The following is a 12,791-nucleotide window of genomic DNA, read 5'->3' as shown; positions in this document are numbered from 1 at the left end:
CGAATGACAATGCCCCCCATTACGCGTCACCCATCCTATGCTCTCGTCCGCCTCTACGAATGCCAAGAGGCCCACGCGCACGGGAACGGCTCCGGCGGGAAAAGAACGCAACCCGTGCCCAGGACTTCCCGGGTGGTCACCCATCCCTGTACTGTGCACGAAAAGAACACGACTCGAAGCAAAAAGGGTGCAGCACCAGGACTTCCCGGGAGGTCACCCATCCCAGTACTGTTCTGGCCCAAGCGCGCTTAACTGCGGAGTTCTGATGGGATCCGGTGTATTAGCGCTGGTATGACCGCACCACGACAGTGCCCTGCGTTCCGAGGTACTAATGCTATGCCAACCTACACAAAAATGCTCTACGAGGACAACTAAGATCGAGGGACCCACCACGTCACCGTCCCAACCGCACGCGCGACGGGCGCCGGCGAAGGCTAAGGCTAAGGCTTTGGATCCTAGAGAAAGACTACATGTATATATATATATATCCCCTGCCCGGATTCGAACCTCGCCACTCATGCCCACCCCATAAAGCCTCTTACGCCCTCTCGTTGATACGGATGACACTCTCAACCCACACCGAATGACAATGCCCCCCATTACGCGTCACCCATCCTATGCTCTCGTCCGCCTCTACGAATGCCAAGAGGCCCACGCGCACGGGAACGGCTCCGGCGGGAAAAGAACGCAACCCGTGCCCAGGACTTCCCGGGTGGTCACCCATCCCTGTACTGTGCACGAAAAGAACACGACTCGAAGCAAAAAGGGTGCAGCACCAGGACTTCCCGGAAGGTCACCCATCCCAGTACTGTTCTGGCCCAAGCGTGCTTAACTGCGGAGTTCTGATGGGATCCGGTGTATTAGCGCTGGTATGACCGCACCACGACAGTGCCCTGCGTTCCGAGGTACTAATGCTATGCCAACCTACACAAAAATGCTCTACGAGGACAACTAAGATCGAGGGACCCACCACGTCACCGTCCCAACCGCACGCGCGACGGGCGCCGGCGAAGGCTAAGGCTAAGGCTTTGGATCCTAGAGAAAGACTACATGTATATATATATATATCCCCTGCCCGGATTCGAACCTCGCCACTCATGCCCACCCCATAAAGCCTCTTACGCCCTCTCGTTGATACGGATGACACTCTCAACCCACACCGAATGACAATGCCCCCCATTACGCGTCACCCATCCTATGCTCTCGTCCGCCTCTACGAATGCCAAGAGGCCCACGCGCACGGGAACGGCTCCGGCGGGAAAAGAACGCAACCCGTGCCCAGGACTTCCCGGGTGGTCACCCATCCCTGTACTGTGCACGAAAAGAACACGACTCGAAGCAAAAAGGGTGCAGCACCAGGACTTCCCGGGAGGTCACCCATCCCAGTACTGTTCTGGCCCAAGCGCGCTTAACTGCTGAGTTCTGATGGGATCCGGTGTATTAGCGCTGGTATGACCGCACCACGACAGTGCCCTGCGTTCCGAGGTACTAATGCTATGCCAACCTACACAAAAATGCTCTACGAGGACAACTAAGATCGAGGGACCCACCACGTCACCGTCCCAACCGCACGCGCGACGGGCGCCGGCGAAGGCTAAGGCTAAGGCTTTGGATCCTAGAGAAAGACTACATGTATATATATATATACATATATATATCCCCTGCCCGGATTCGAACCTCGCCACTCATGCCCACCCCATAAAGCCTCTTACGCCCTCTCGTTGATACGGATGACACTCTCAACCCACACCGAATGACAATGCCCCCCATTACGCGTCACCCATCCTATGCTCTCGTCCGCCTCTACGAATGCCAAGAGGCCCACGCGCACGGGAACGGCTCCGGCGGGAAAAGAACGCAACCCGTGCCCAGGACTTCCCGGGTGGTCACCCATCCCTGTACTGTGCACGAAAAGAACACGACTCGAAGCAAAAAGGGTGCAGCACCAGGACTTCCCGGGAGGTCACCCATCCCAGTACTGTTCTGGCCCAAGCGCGCTTAACTGCGGAGTTCTGATGGGATCCGGTGTATTAGCGCTGGTATGACCGCACCACGACAGTGCCCTGCGTTCCGAGGTACTAATGCTATGCCAACCTACACAAAAATGCTCTACGAGGACAACTAAGATCGAGGGACCCACCACGTCACCGTCCCAACCGCACGCGCGACGGGCGCCGGCGAAGGCTAAGGCTAAGGCTTTGGATCCTAGAGAAAGACTACATGTATATATATATATATCCCCTGCCCGGATTCGAACCTCGCCACTCATGCCCACCCCATAAAGCCTCTTACGCCCTCTCGTTGATACGGATGACACTCTCAACCCACACCGAATGACAATGCCCCCCATTACGCGTCACCCATCCTATGCTCTCGTCCGCCTCTACGAATGCCAAGAGGCCCACGCGCACGGGAACGGCTCCGGCGGGAAAAGAACGCAACCCGTGCCCAGGACTTCCCGGGTGGTCACCCATCCCTGTACTGTGCACGAAAAGAACACGACTCGAAGCAAAAAGGGTGCAGCACCAGGACTTCCCGGGAGGTCACCCATCCCAGTACTGTTCTGGCCCAAGCGCGCTTAACTGCGGAGTTCTGATGGGATCCGGTGTATTAGCGCTGGTATGACCGCACCACGACAGTGCCCTGCGTTCCGAGGTACTAATGCTATGCCAACCTACACAAAAATGCTCTACGAGGACAACTAAGATCGAGGGACCCACCACGTCACCGTCCCAACCGCACGCGCGACGGGCGCCGGCGAAGGCTAAGGCTAAGGCTTTGGATCCTAGAGAAAGACTACATGTATATATATATATACATATATATATCCCCTGCCCGGATTCGAACCTCGCCACTCATGCCCACCCCATAAAGCCTCTTACGCCCTCTCGTTGATACGGATGACACTCTCAACCCACACCGAATGACAATGCCCCCCATTACGCGTCACCCATCCTATGCTCTCGTCCGCCTCTACGAATGCCAAGAGGCCCACGCGCACGGGAACGGCTCCGGCGGGAAAAGAACGCAACCCGTGCCCAGGACTTCCCGGGTGGTCACCCATCCCTGTACTGTGCACGAAAAGAACACGACTCGAAGCAAAAAGGGTGCAGCACCAGGACTTCCCGGGAGGTCACCCATCCCAGTACTGTTCTGGCCCAAGCGCGCTTAACTGCGGAGTTCTGATGGGATCCGGTGTATTAGCGCTGGTATGACCGCACCACGACAGTGCCCTGCGTTCCGAGGTACTAATGCTATGCCAACCTACACAAAAATGCTCTACGAGGACAACTAAGATCGAGGGACCCACCACGTCACCGTCCCAACCGCACGCGCGACGGGCGCCGGCGAAGGCTAAGGCTAAGGCTTTGGATCCTAGAGAAAGACTACATGTATATATATATATACATATATATATCCCCTGCCCGGATTCGAACCTCGCCACTCATGCCCACCCCATAAAGCCTCTTACGCCCTCTCGTTGATACGGATGACACTCTCAACCCACACCGAATGACAATGCCCCCCATTACGCGTCACCCATCCTATGCTCTCGTCCGCCTCTACGAATGCCAAGAGGCCCACGCGCACGGGAACGGCTCCGGCGGGAAAAGAACGCAACCCGTGCCCAGGACTTCCCGGGTGGTCACCCATCCCTGTACTGTGCACGAAAAGAACACGACTCGAAGCAAAAAGGGTGCAGCACCAGGACTTCCCGGGAGGTCACCCATCCCAGTACTGTTCTGGCCCAAGCGCGCTTAACTGCGGAGTTCTGATGGGATCCGGTGTATTAGCGCTGGTATGACCGCACCACGACAGTGCCCTGCGTTCCGAGGTACTAATGCTATGCCAACCTACACAAAAATGCTCTACGAGGACAACTAAGATCGAGGGACCCACCACGTCACCGTCCCAACCGCACGCGCGACGGGCGCCGGCGAAGGCTAAGGCTAAGGCTTTGGATCCTAGAGAAAGACTACATGTATATATATATATACATATATATATCCCCTGCCCGGATTCGAACCTCGCCACTCATGCCCACCCCATAAAGCCTCTTACGCCCTCTCGTTGATACGGATGACACTCTCAACCCACACCGAATGACAATGCCCCCCATTACGCGTCACCCATCCTATGCTCTCGTCCGCCTCTACGAATGCCAAGAGGCCCACGCGCACGGGAACGGCTCCGGCGGGAAAAGAACGCAACCCGTGCCCAGGACTTCCCGGGTGGTCACCCATCCCTGTACTGTGCACGAAAAGAACACGACTCGAAGCAAAAAGGGTGCAGCACCAGGACTTCCCGGGAGGTCACCCATCCCAGTACTGTTCTGGCCCAAGCGCGCTTAACTGCGGAGTTCTGATGGGATCCGGTGTATTAGCGCTGGTATGACCGCACCACGACAGTGCCCTGCGTTCCGAGGTACTAATGCTATGCCAACCTACACAAAAATGCTCTACGAGGACAACTAAGATCGAGGGACCCACCACGTCACCGTCCCAACCGCACGCGCGACGGGCGCCGGCGAAGGCTAAGGCTAAGGCTTTGGATCCTAGAGAAAGACTACATGTATATATATATATATCCCCTGCCCGGATTCGAACCTCGCCACTCATGCCCACCCCATAAAGCCTCTTACGCCCTCTCGTTGATACGGATGACACTCTCAACCCACACCGAATGACAATGCCCCCCATTACGCGTCACCCATCCTATGCTCTCGTCCGCCTCTACGAATGCCAAGAGGCCCACGCGCACGGGAACGGCTCCGGCGGGAAAAGAACGCAACCCGTGCCCAGGACTTCCCGGGTGGTCACCCATCCCTGTACTGTGCACGAAAAGAACACGACTCGAAGCAAAAAGGGTGCAGCACCAGGACTTCCCGGGAGGTCACCCATCCCAGTACTGTTCTGGCCCAAGCGCGCTTAACTGCGGAGTTCTGATGGGATCCGGTGTATTAGCGCTGGTATGACCGCACCACGACAGTGCCCTGCGTTCCGAGGTACTAATGCTATGCCAACCTACACAAAAATGCTCTACGAGGACAACTAAGATCGAGGGACCCACCACGTCACCGTCCCAACCGCACGCGCGACGGGCGCCGGCGAAGGCTAAGGCTAAGGCTTTGGATCCTAGAGAAAGACTACATGTATATATATATATACATATATATATCCCCTGCCCGGATTCGAACCTCGCCACTCATGCCCACCCCATAAAGCCTCTTACGCCCTCTCGTTGATACGGATGACACTCTCAACCCACACCGAATGACAATGCCCCCCATTACGCGTCACCCATCCTATGCTCTCGTCCGCCTCTACGAATGCCAAGAGGCCCACGCGCACGGGAACGGCTCCGGCGGGAAAAGAACGCAACCCGTGCCCAGGACTTCCCGGGTGGTCACCCATCCCTGTACTGTGCACGAAAAGAACACGACTCGAAGCAAAAAGGGTGCAGCACCAGGACTTCCCGGGAGGTCACCCATCCCAGTACTGTTCTGGCCCAAGCGCGCTTAACTGCGGAGTTCTGATGGGATCCGGTGTATTAGCGCTGGTATGACCGCACCACGACAGTGCCCTGCGTTCCGAGGTACTAATGCTATGCCAACCTACACAAAAATGCTCTACGAGGACAACTAAGATCGAGGGACCCACCACGTCACCGTCCCAACCGCACGCGCGACGGGCGCCGGCGAAGGCTAAGGCTAAGGCTTTGGATCCTAGAGAAAGACTACATGTATATATATATATATCCCCTGCCCGGATTCGAACCTCGCCACTCATGCCCACCCCATAAAGCCTCTTACGCCCTCTCGTTGATACGGATGACACTCTCAACCCACACCGAATGACAATGCCCCCCATTACGCGTCACCCATCCTATGCTCTCGTCCGCCTCTACGAATGCCAAGAGGCCCACGCGCACGGGAACGGCTCCGGCGGGAAAAGAACGCAACCCGTGCCCAGGACTTCCCGGGTGGTCACCCATCCCTGTACTGTGCACGAAAAGAACACGACTCGAAGCAAAAAGGGTGCAGCACCAGGACTTCCCGGGAGGTCACCCATCCCAGTACTGTTCTGGCCCAAGCGCGCTTAACTGCGGAGTTCTGATGGGATCCGGTGTATTAGCGCTGGTATGACCGCACCACGACAGTGCCCTGCGTTCCGAGGTACTAATGCTATGCCAACCTACACAAAAATGCTCTACGAGGACAACTAAGATCGAGGGACCCACCACGTCACCGTCCCAACCGCACGCGCGACGGGCGCCGGCGAAGGCTAAGGCTAAGGCTTTGGATCCTAGAGAAAGACTACATGTATATATATATATACATATATATATCCCCTGCCCGGATTCGAACCTCGCCACTCATGCCCACCCCATAAAGCCTCTTACGCCCTCTCGTTGATACGGATGACACTCTCAACCCACACCGAATGACAATGCCCCCCATTACGCGTCACCCATCCTATGCTCTCGTCCGCCTCTACGAATGCCAAGAGGCCCACGCGCACGGGAACGGCTCCGGCGGGAAAAGAACGCAACCCGTGCCCAGGACTTCCCGGGTGGTCACCCATCCCTGTACTGTGCACGAAAAGAACACGACTCGAAGCAAAAAGGGTGCAGCACCAGGACTTCCCGGGAGGTCACCCATCCCAGTACTGTTCTGGCCCAAGCGCGCTTAACTGCGGAGTTCTGATGGGATCCGGTGTATTAGCGCTGGTATGACCGCACCACGACAGTGCCCTGCGTTCCGAGGTACTAATGCTATGCCAACCTACACAAAAATGCTCTACGAGGACAACTAAGATCGAGGGACCCACCACGTCACCGTCCCAACCGCACGCGCGACGGGCGCCGGCGAAGGCTAAGGCTAAGGCTTTGGATCCTAGAGAAAGACTACATGTATATATATATATATATATATATCCCCTGCCCGGATTCGAACCTCGCCACTCATGCCCACCCCATAAAGCCTCTTACGCCCTCTCGTTGATACGGATGACACTCTCAACCCACACCGAATGACAATGCCCCCCATTACGCGTCACCCATCCTATGCTCTCGTCCGCCTCTACGAATGCCAAGAGGCCCACGCGCACGGGAACGGCTCCGGCGGGAAAAGAACGCAACCCGTGCCCAGGACTTCCCGGGTGGTCACCCATCCCTGTACTGTGCACGAAAAGAACACGACTCGAAGCAAAAAGGGTGCAGCACCAGGACTTCCCGGGAGGTCACCCATCCCAGTACTGTTCTGGCCCAAGCGCGCTTAACTGCGGAGTTCTGATGGGATCCGGTGTATTAGCGCTGGTATGACCGCACCACGACAGTGCCCTGCGTTCCGAGGTACTAATGCTATGCCAACCTACACAAAAATGCTCTACGAGGACAACTAAGATCGAGGGACCCACCACGTCACCGTCACCGTCCCAACCGCACGCGCGACGGGCGCCGGCGAAGGCTAAGGCTAAGGCTTTGGATCCTAGAGAAAGACTACATGTATATATATATATACATATATATATCCCCTGCCCGGATTCGAACCTCGCCACTCATGCCCACCCCATAAAGCCTCTTACGCCCTCTCGTTGATACGGATGACACTCTCAACCCACACCGAATGACAATGCCCCCCATTACGCGTCACCCATCCTATGCTCTCGTCCGCCTCTACGAATGCCAAGAGGCCCACGCGCACGGGAACGGCTCCGGCGGGAAAAGAACGCAACCCGTGCCCAGGACTTCCCGGGTGGTCACCCATCCCTGTACTGTGCACGAAAAGAACACGACTCGAAGCAAAAAGGGTGCAGCACCAGGACTTCCCGGGAGGTCACCCATCCCAGTACTGTTCTGGCCCAAGCGCGCTTAACTGCGGAGTTCTGATGGGATCCGGTGTATTAGCGCTGGTATGACCGCACCACGACAGTGCCCTGCGTTCCGAGGTACTAATGCTATGCCAACCTACACAAAAATGCTCTACGAGGACAACTAAGATCGAGGGACCCACCACGTCACCGTCCCAACCGCACGCGCGACGGGCGCCGGCGAAGGCTAAGGCTAAGGCTTTGGATCCTAGAGAAAGACTACATGTATATATATATATACATATATATATCCCCTGCCCGGATTCGAACCTCGCCACTCATGCCCACCCCATAAAGCCTCTTACGCCCTCTCGTTGATACGGATGACACTCTCAACCCACACCGAATGACAATGCCCCCCATTACGCGTCACCCATCCTATGCTCTCGTCCGCCTCTACGAATGCCAAGAGGCCCACGCGCACGGGAACGGCTCCGGCGGGAAAAGAACGCAACCCGTGCCCAGGACTTCCCGGGTGGTCACCCATCCCTGTACTGTGCACGAAAAGAACACGACTCGAAGCAAAAAGGGTGCAGCACCAGGACTTCCCGGGAGGTCACCCATCCCAGTACTGTTCTGGCCCAAGCGCGCTTAACTGCGGAGTTCTGATGGGATCCGGTGTATTAGCGCTGGTATGACCGCACCACGACAGTGCCCTGCGTTCCGAGGTACTAATGCTATGCCAACCTACACAAAAATGCTCTACGAGGACAACTAAGATCGAGGGACCCACCACGTCACCGTCCCAACCGCACGCGCGACGGGCGCCGGCGAAGGCTAAGGCTAAGGCTTTGGATCCTAGAGAAAGACTACATGTATATATATATATACATATATATATCCCCTGCCCGGATTCGAACCTCGCCACTCATGCCCACCCCATAAAGCCTCTTACGCCCTCTCGTTGATACGGATGACACTCTCAACCCACACCGAATGACAATGCCCCCCATTACGCGTCACCCATCCTATGCTCTCGTCCGCCTCTACGAATGCCAAGAGGCCCACGCGCACGGGAACGGCTCCGGCGGGAAAAGAACGCAACCCGTGCCCAGGACTTCCCGGGTGGTCACCCATCCCTGTACTGTGCACGAAAAGAACACGACTCGAAGCAAAAAGGGTGCAGCACCAGGACTTCCCGGGAGGTCACCCATCCCAGTACTGTTCTGGCCCAAGCGCGCTTAACTGCGGAGTTCTGATGGGATCCGGTGTATTAGCGCTGGTATGACCGCACCACGACAGTGCCCTGCGTTCCGAGGTACTAATGCTATGCCAACCTACACAAAAATGCTCTACGAGGACAACTAAGATCGAGGGACCCACCACGTCACCGTCCCAACCGCACGCGCGACGGGCGCCGGCGAAGGCTAAGGCTAAGGCTTTGGATCCTAGAGAAAGACTACATGTATATATATATATATCCCCTGCCCGGATTCGAACCTCGCCACTCATGCCCACCCCATAAAGCCTCTTACGCCCTCTCGTTGATACGGATGACACTCTCAACCCACACCGAATGACAATGCCCCCCATTACGCGTCACCCATCCTATGCTCTCGTCCGCCTCTACGAATGCCAAGAGGCCCACGCGCACGGGAACGGCTCCGGCGGGAAAAGAACGCAACCCGTGCCCAGGACTTCCCGGGTGGTCACCCATCCCTGTACTGTGCACGAAAAGAACACGACTCGAAGCAAAAAGGGTGCAGCACCAGGACTTCCCGGGAGGTCACCCATCCCAGTACTGTTCTGGCCCAAGCGCGCTTAACTGCGGAGTTCTGATGGGATCCGGTGTATTAGCGCTGGTATGACCGCACCACGACAGTGCCCTGCGTTCCGAGGTACTAATGCTATGCCAACCTACACAAAAATGCTCTACGAGGACAACTAAGATCGAGGGACCCACCACGTCACCGTCCCAACCGCACGCGCGACGGGCGCCGGCGAAGGCTAAGGCTAAGGCTTTGGATCCTAGAGAAAGACTACATGTATATATATATATATCCCCTGCCCGGATTCGAACCTCGCCACTCATGCCCACCCCATAAAGCCTCTTACGCCCTCTCGTTGATACGGATGACACTCTCAACCCACACCGAATGACAATGCCCCCCATTACGCGTCACCCATCCTATGCTCTCGTCCGCCTCTACGAATGCCAAGAGGCCCACGCGCACGGGAACGGCTCCGGCGGGAAAAGAACGCAACCCGTGCCCAGGACTTCCCGGGTGGTCACCCATCCCTGTACTGTGCACGAAAAGAACACGACTCGAAGCAAAAAGGGTGCAGCACCAGGACTTCCCGGGAGGTCACCCATCCCAGTACTGTTCTGGCCCAAGCGCGCTTAACTGCGGAGTTCTGATGGGATCCGGTGTATTAGCGCTGGTATGACCGCACCACGACAGTGCCCTGCGTTCCGAGGTACTAATGCTATGCCAACCTACACAAAAATGCTCTACGAGGACAACTAAGATCGAGGGACCCACCACGTCACCGTCCCAACCGCACGCGCGACGGGCGCCGGCGAAGGCTAAGGCTAAGGCTTTGGATCCTAGAGAAAGACTACATGTATATATATATATACATATATATATCCCCTGCCCGGATTCGAACCTCGCCACTCATGCCCACCCCATAAAGCCTCTTACGCCCTCTCGTTGATACGGATGACACTCTCAACCCACACCGAATGACAATGCCCCCCATTACGCGTCACCCATCCTATGCTCTCGTCCGCCTCTACGAATGCCAAGAGGCCCACGCGCACGGGAACGGCTCCGGCGGGAAAAGAACGCAACCCGTGCCCAGGACTTCCCGGGTGGTCACCCATCCCTGTACTGTGCACGAAAAGAACACGACTCGAAGCAAAAAGGGTGCAGCACCAGGACTTCCCGGGAGGTCACCCATCCCAGTACTGTTCTGGCCCAAGCGCGCTTAACTGCGGAGTTCTGATGGGATCCGGTGTATTAGCGCTGGTATGACCGCACCACGACAGTGCCCTGCGTTCCGAGGTACTAATGCTATGCCAACCTACACAAAAATGCTCTACGAGGACAACTAAGATCGAGGGACCCACCACGTCACCGTCCCAACCGCACGCGCGACGGGCGCCGGCGAAGGCTAAGGCTAAGGCTTTGGATCCTAGAGAAAGACTACATGTATATATATATATACATATATATATCCCCTGCCCGGATTCGAACCTCGCCACTCATGCCCACCCCATAAAGCCTCTTACGCCCTCTCGTTGATACGGATGACACTCTCAACCCACACCGAATGACAATGCCCCCCATTACGCGTCACCCATCCTATGCTCTCGTCCGCCTCTACGAATGCCAAGAGGCCCACGCGCACGGGAACGGCTCCGGCGGGAAAAGAACGCAACCCGTGCCCAGGACTTCCCGGGTGGTCACCCATCCCTGTACTGTGCACGAAAAGAACACGACTCGAAGCAAAAAGGGTGCAGCACCAGGACTTCCCGGGAGGTCACCCATCCCAGTACTGTTCTGGCCCAAGCGCGCTTAACTGCGGAGTTCTGATGGGATCCGGTGTATTAGCGCTGGTATGACCGCACCACGACAGTGCCCTGCGTTCCGAGGTACTAATGCTATGCCAACCTACACAAAAATGCTCTACGAGGACAACTAAGATCGAGGGACCCACCACGTCACCGTCCCAACCGCACGCGCGACGGGCGCCGGCGAAGGCTAAGGCTAAGGCTTTGGATCCTAGAGAAAGACTACATGTATATATATATATACATATATATATCCCCTGCCCGGATTCGAACCTCGCCACTCATGCCCACCCCATAAAGCCTCTTACGCCCTCTCGTTGATACGGATGACACTCTCAACCCACACCGAATGACAATGCCCCCCATTACGCGTCACCCATCCTATGCTCTCGTCCGCCTCTACGAATGCCAAGAGGCCCACGCGCACGGGAACGGCTCCGGCGGGAAAAGAACGCAACCCGTGCCCAGGACTTCCCGGGTGGTCACCCATCCCTGTACTGTGCACGAAAAGAACACGACTCGAAGCAAAAAGGGTGCAGCACCAGGACTTCCCGGGAGGTCACCCATCCCAGTACTGTTCTGGCCCAAGCGCGCTTAACTGCGGAGTTCTGATGGGATCCGGTGTATTAGCGCTGGTATGACCGCACCACGACAGTGCCCTGCGTTCCGAGGTACTAATGCTATGCCAACCTACACAAAAATGCTCTACGAGGACAACTTCGAGGGACCCACCACGTCACCGTCCCAACCGCACGCGCGACGGGCGCCGGCGAAGGCTAAGGCTAAGGCTTTGGATCCTAGAGAAAGACTACATGTATATATATATATATCCCCTGCCCGGATTCGAACCTCGCCACTCATGCCCACCCCATAAAGCCTCTTACGCCCTCTCGTTGATACGGATGACACTCTCAACCCACACCGAATGACAATGCCCCCCATTACGCGTCACCCATCCTATGCTCTCGTCCGCCTCTACGAATGCCAAGAGGCCCACGCGCACGGGAACGGCTCCGGCGGGAAAAGAACGCAACCCGTGCCCAGGACTTCCCGGGTGGTCACCCATCCCTGTACTGTGCACGAAAAGAACACGACTCGAAGCAAAAAGGGTGCAGCACCAGGACTTCCCGGGAGGTCACCCATCCCAGTACTGTTCTGGCCCAAGCGCGCTTAACTGCGGAGTTCTGATGGGATCCGGTGTATTAGCGCTAGTATGACCGCACCACGACAGTGCCCTGCGTTCCGAGGTACTAATGCTATGCCAACCTACACAAAAATGCTCTACGAGGACAACTAAGATCGAGGGACCCACCACGTCACCGTCCCAACCGCACGCGCGACGGGCGCCGGCGAAGGCTAAGGCTAAGGCTTTGGATCCTAGAGAAAGACTACATGTATATATA

The 12,791-nt window shown here is 56.6% G+C and overlaps 22 non-coding genes across 22 annotated transcripts; all 22 read right to left on the bottom strand.

The window, feature by feature from the left end:
* Positions 1–184: 184 nt before the first annotated feature.
* On the bottom strand, positions 185–303 carry LOC147855250 (5S ribosomal RNA). Its single transcript, XR_015530892.1, has one exon. It is a non-coding gene; the product is annotated as a 5S ribosomal RNA (ribosomal RNA).
* Positions 304–764: 461 nt separating this feature from the next.
* LOC147855249 (5S ribosomal RNA) lies at positions 765–883 on the bottom strand. The gene has a single exon (XR_015530932.1). It is a non-coding gene; the product is annotated as a 5S ribosomal RNA (ribosomal RNA).
* A 461-nt stretch (positions 884–1,344) lies between these two features.
* LOC147855248 (5S ribosomal RNA) lies at positions 1,345–1,463 on the bottom strand. The gene has a single exon (XR_015530931.1). It is a non-coding gene; the product is annotated as a 5S ribosomal RNA (ribosomal RNA).
* Positions 1,464–1,934: 471 nt separating this feature from the next.
* Positions 1,935–2,053, bottom strand: LOC147855247 (5S ribosomal RNA). Its single transcript, XR_015530891.1, has one exon. It is a non-coding gene; the product is annotated as a 5S ribosomal RNA (ribosomal RNA).
* A 461-nt stretch (positions 2,054–2,514) lies between these two features.
* On the bottom strand, positions 2,515–2,633 carry LOC147855246 (5S ribosomal RNA). The gene has a single exon (XR_015530890.1). It is a non-coding gene; the product is annotated as a 5S ribosomal RNA (ribosomal RNA).
* Positions 2,634–3,104: 471 nt separating this feature from the next.
* Positions 3,105–3,223, bottom strand: LOC147855245 (5S ribosomal RNA). Its single transcript, XR_015530889.1, has one exon. It is a non-coding gene; the product is annotated as a 5S ribosomal RNA (ribosomal RNA).
* A 471-nt stretch (positions 3,224–3,694) lies between these two features.
* On the bottom strand, positions 3,695–3,813 carry LOC147855244 (5S ribosomal RNA). Its single transcript, XR_015530888.1, has one exon. It is a non-coding gene; the product is annotated as a 5S ribosomal RNA (ribosomal RNA).
* Positions 3,814–4,284: 471 nt separating this feature from the next.
* Positions 4,285–4,403, bottom strand: LOC147855243 (5S ribosomal RNA). Its single transcript, XR_015530887.1, has one exon. It is a non-coding gene; the product is annotated as a 5S ribosomal RNA (ribosomal RNA).
* Positions 4,404–4,864: 461 nt separating this feature from the next.
* On the bottom strand, positions 4,865–4,983 carry LOC147855242 (5S ribosomal RNA). The gene has a single exon (XR_015530886.1). It is a non-coding gene; the product is annotated as a 5S ribosomal RNA (ribosomal RNA).
* Positions 4,984–5,454: 471 nt separating this feature from the next.
* Positions 5,455–5,573, bottom strand: LOC147855241 (5S ribosomal RNA). The gene has a single exon (XR_015530885.1). It is a non-coding gene; the product is annotated as a 5S ribosomal RNA (ribosomal RNA).
* Positions 5,574–6,034: 461 nt separating this feature from the next.
* On the bottom strand, positions 6,035–6,153 carry LOC147855240 (5S ribosomal RNA). The gene has a single exon (XR_015530883.1). It is a non-coding gene; the product is annotated as a 5S ribosomal RNA (ribosomal RNA).
* Positions 6,154–6,624: 471 nt separating this feature from the next.
* Positions 6,625–6,743, bottom strand: LOC147855239 (5S ribosomal RNA). Its single transcript, XR_015530882.1, has one exon. It is a non-coding gene; the product is annotated as a 5S ribosomal RNA (ribosomal RNA).
* Positions 6,744–7,212: 469 nt separating this feature from the next.
* Positions 7,213–7,331, bottom strand: LOC147855238 (5S ribosomal RNA). The gene has a single exon (XR_015530881.1). It is a non-coding gene; the product is annotated as a 5S ribosomal RNA (ribosomal RNA).
* Positions 7,332–7,808: 477 nt separating this feature from the next.
* On the bottom strand, positions 7,809–7,927 carry LOC147855237 (5S ribosomal RNA). The gene has a single exon (XR_015530880.1). It is a non-coding gene; the product is annotated as a 5S ribosomal RNA (ribosomal RNA).
* Positions 7,928–8,398: 471 nt separating this feature from the next.
* Positions 8,399–8,517, bottom strand: LOC147855236 (5S ribosomal RNA). The gene has a single exon (XR_015530879.1). It is a non-coding gene; the product is annotated as a 5S ribosomal RNA (ribosomal RNA).
* Positions 8,518–8,988: 471 nt separating this feature from the next.
* Positions 8,989–9,107, bottom strand: LOC147855235 (5S ribosomal RNA). The gene has a single exon (XR_015530990.1). It is a non-coding gene; the product is annotated as a 5S ribosomal RNA (ribosomal RNA).
* Positions 9,108–9,568: 461 nt separating this feature from the next.
* On the bottom strand, positions 9,569–9,687 carry LOC147855234 (5S ribosomal RNA). Its single transcript, XR_015530989.1, has one exon. It is a non-coding gene; the product is annotated as a 5S ribosomal RNA (ribosomal RNA).
* Positions 9,688–10,148: 461 nt separating this feature from the next.
* On the bottom strand, positions 10,149–10,267 carry LOC147855233 (5S ribosomal RNA). The gene has a single exon (XR_015530988.1). It is a non-coding gene; the product is annotated as a 5S ribosomal RNA (ribosomal RNA).
* A 471-nt stretch (positions 10,268–10,738) lies between these two features.
* On the bottom strand, positions 10,739–10,857 carry LOC147855232 (5S ribosomal RNA). Its single transcript, XR_015530987.1, has one exon. It is a non-coding gene; the product is annotated as a 5S ribosomal RNA (ribosomal RNA).
* A 471-nt stretch (positions 10,858–11,328) lies between these two features.
* Positions 11,329–11,447, bottom strand: LOC147855231 (5S ribosomal RNA). Its single transcript, XR_015530986.1, has one exon. It is a non-coding gene; the product is annotated as a 5S ribosomal RNA (ribosomal RNA).
* Positions 11,448–11,918: 471 nt separating this feature from the next.
* LOC147855230 (5S ribosomal RNA) lies at positions 11,919–12,037 on the bottom strand. The gene has a single exon (XR_015530984.1). It is a non-coding gene; the product is annotated as a 5S ribosomal RNA (ribosomal RNA).
* Positions 12,038–12,494: 457 nt separating this feature from the next.
* Positions 12,495–12,613, bottom strand: LOC147855229 (5S ribosomal RNA). Its single transcript, XR_015530927.1, has one exon. It is a non-coding gene; the product is annotated as a 5S ribosomal RNA (ribosomal RNA).
* Positions 12,614–12,791: the final 178 nt, after the last annotated feature.

Source organism: Azolla caroliniana, unplaced genomic scaffold, assembly GCF_043228905.1.
Source record: "Azolla caroliniana isolate FFs.n. ecotype wild unplaced genomic scaffold, voAzoCaro1.0.p SCAF_14, whole genome shotgun sequence".
NCBI classification, from domain to species: domain Eukaryota; kingdom Viridiplantae; phylum Streptophyta; class Polypodiopsida; order Salviniales; family Salviniaceae; genus Azolla; species Azolla caroliniana.
This window is presented reverse-complemented; position numbering and strand designations above follow the sequence as displayed.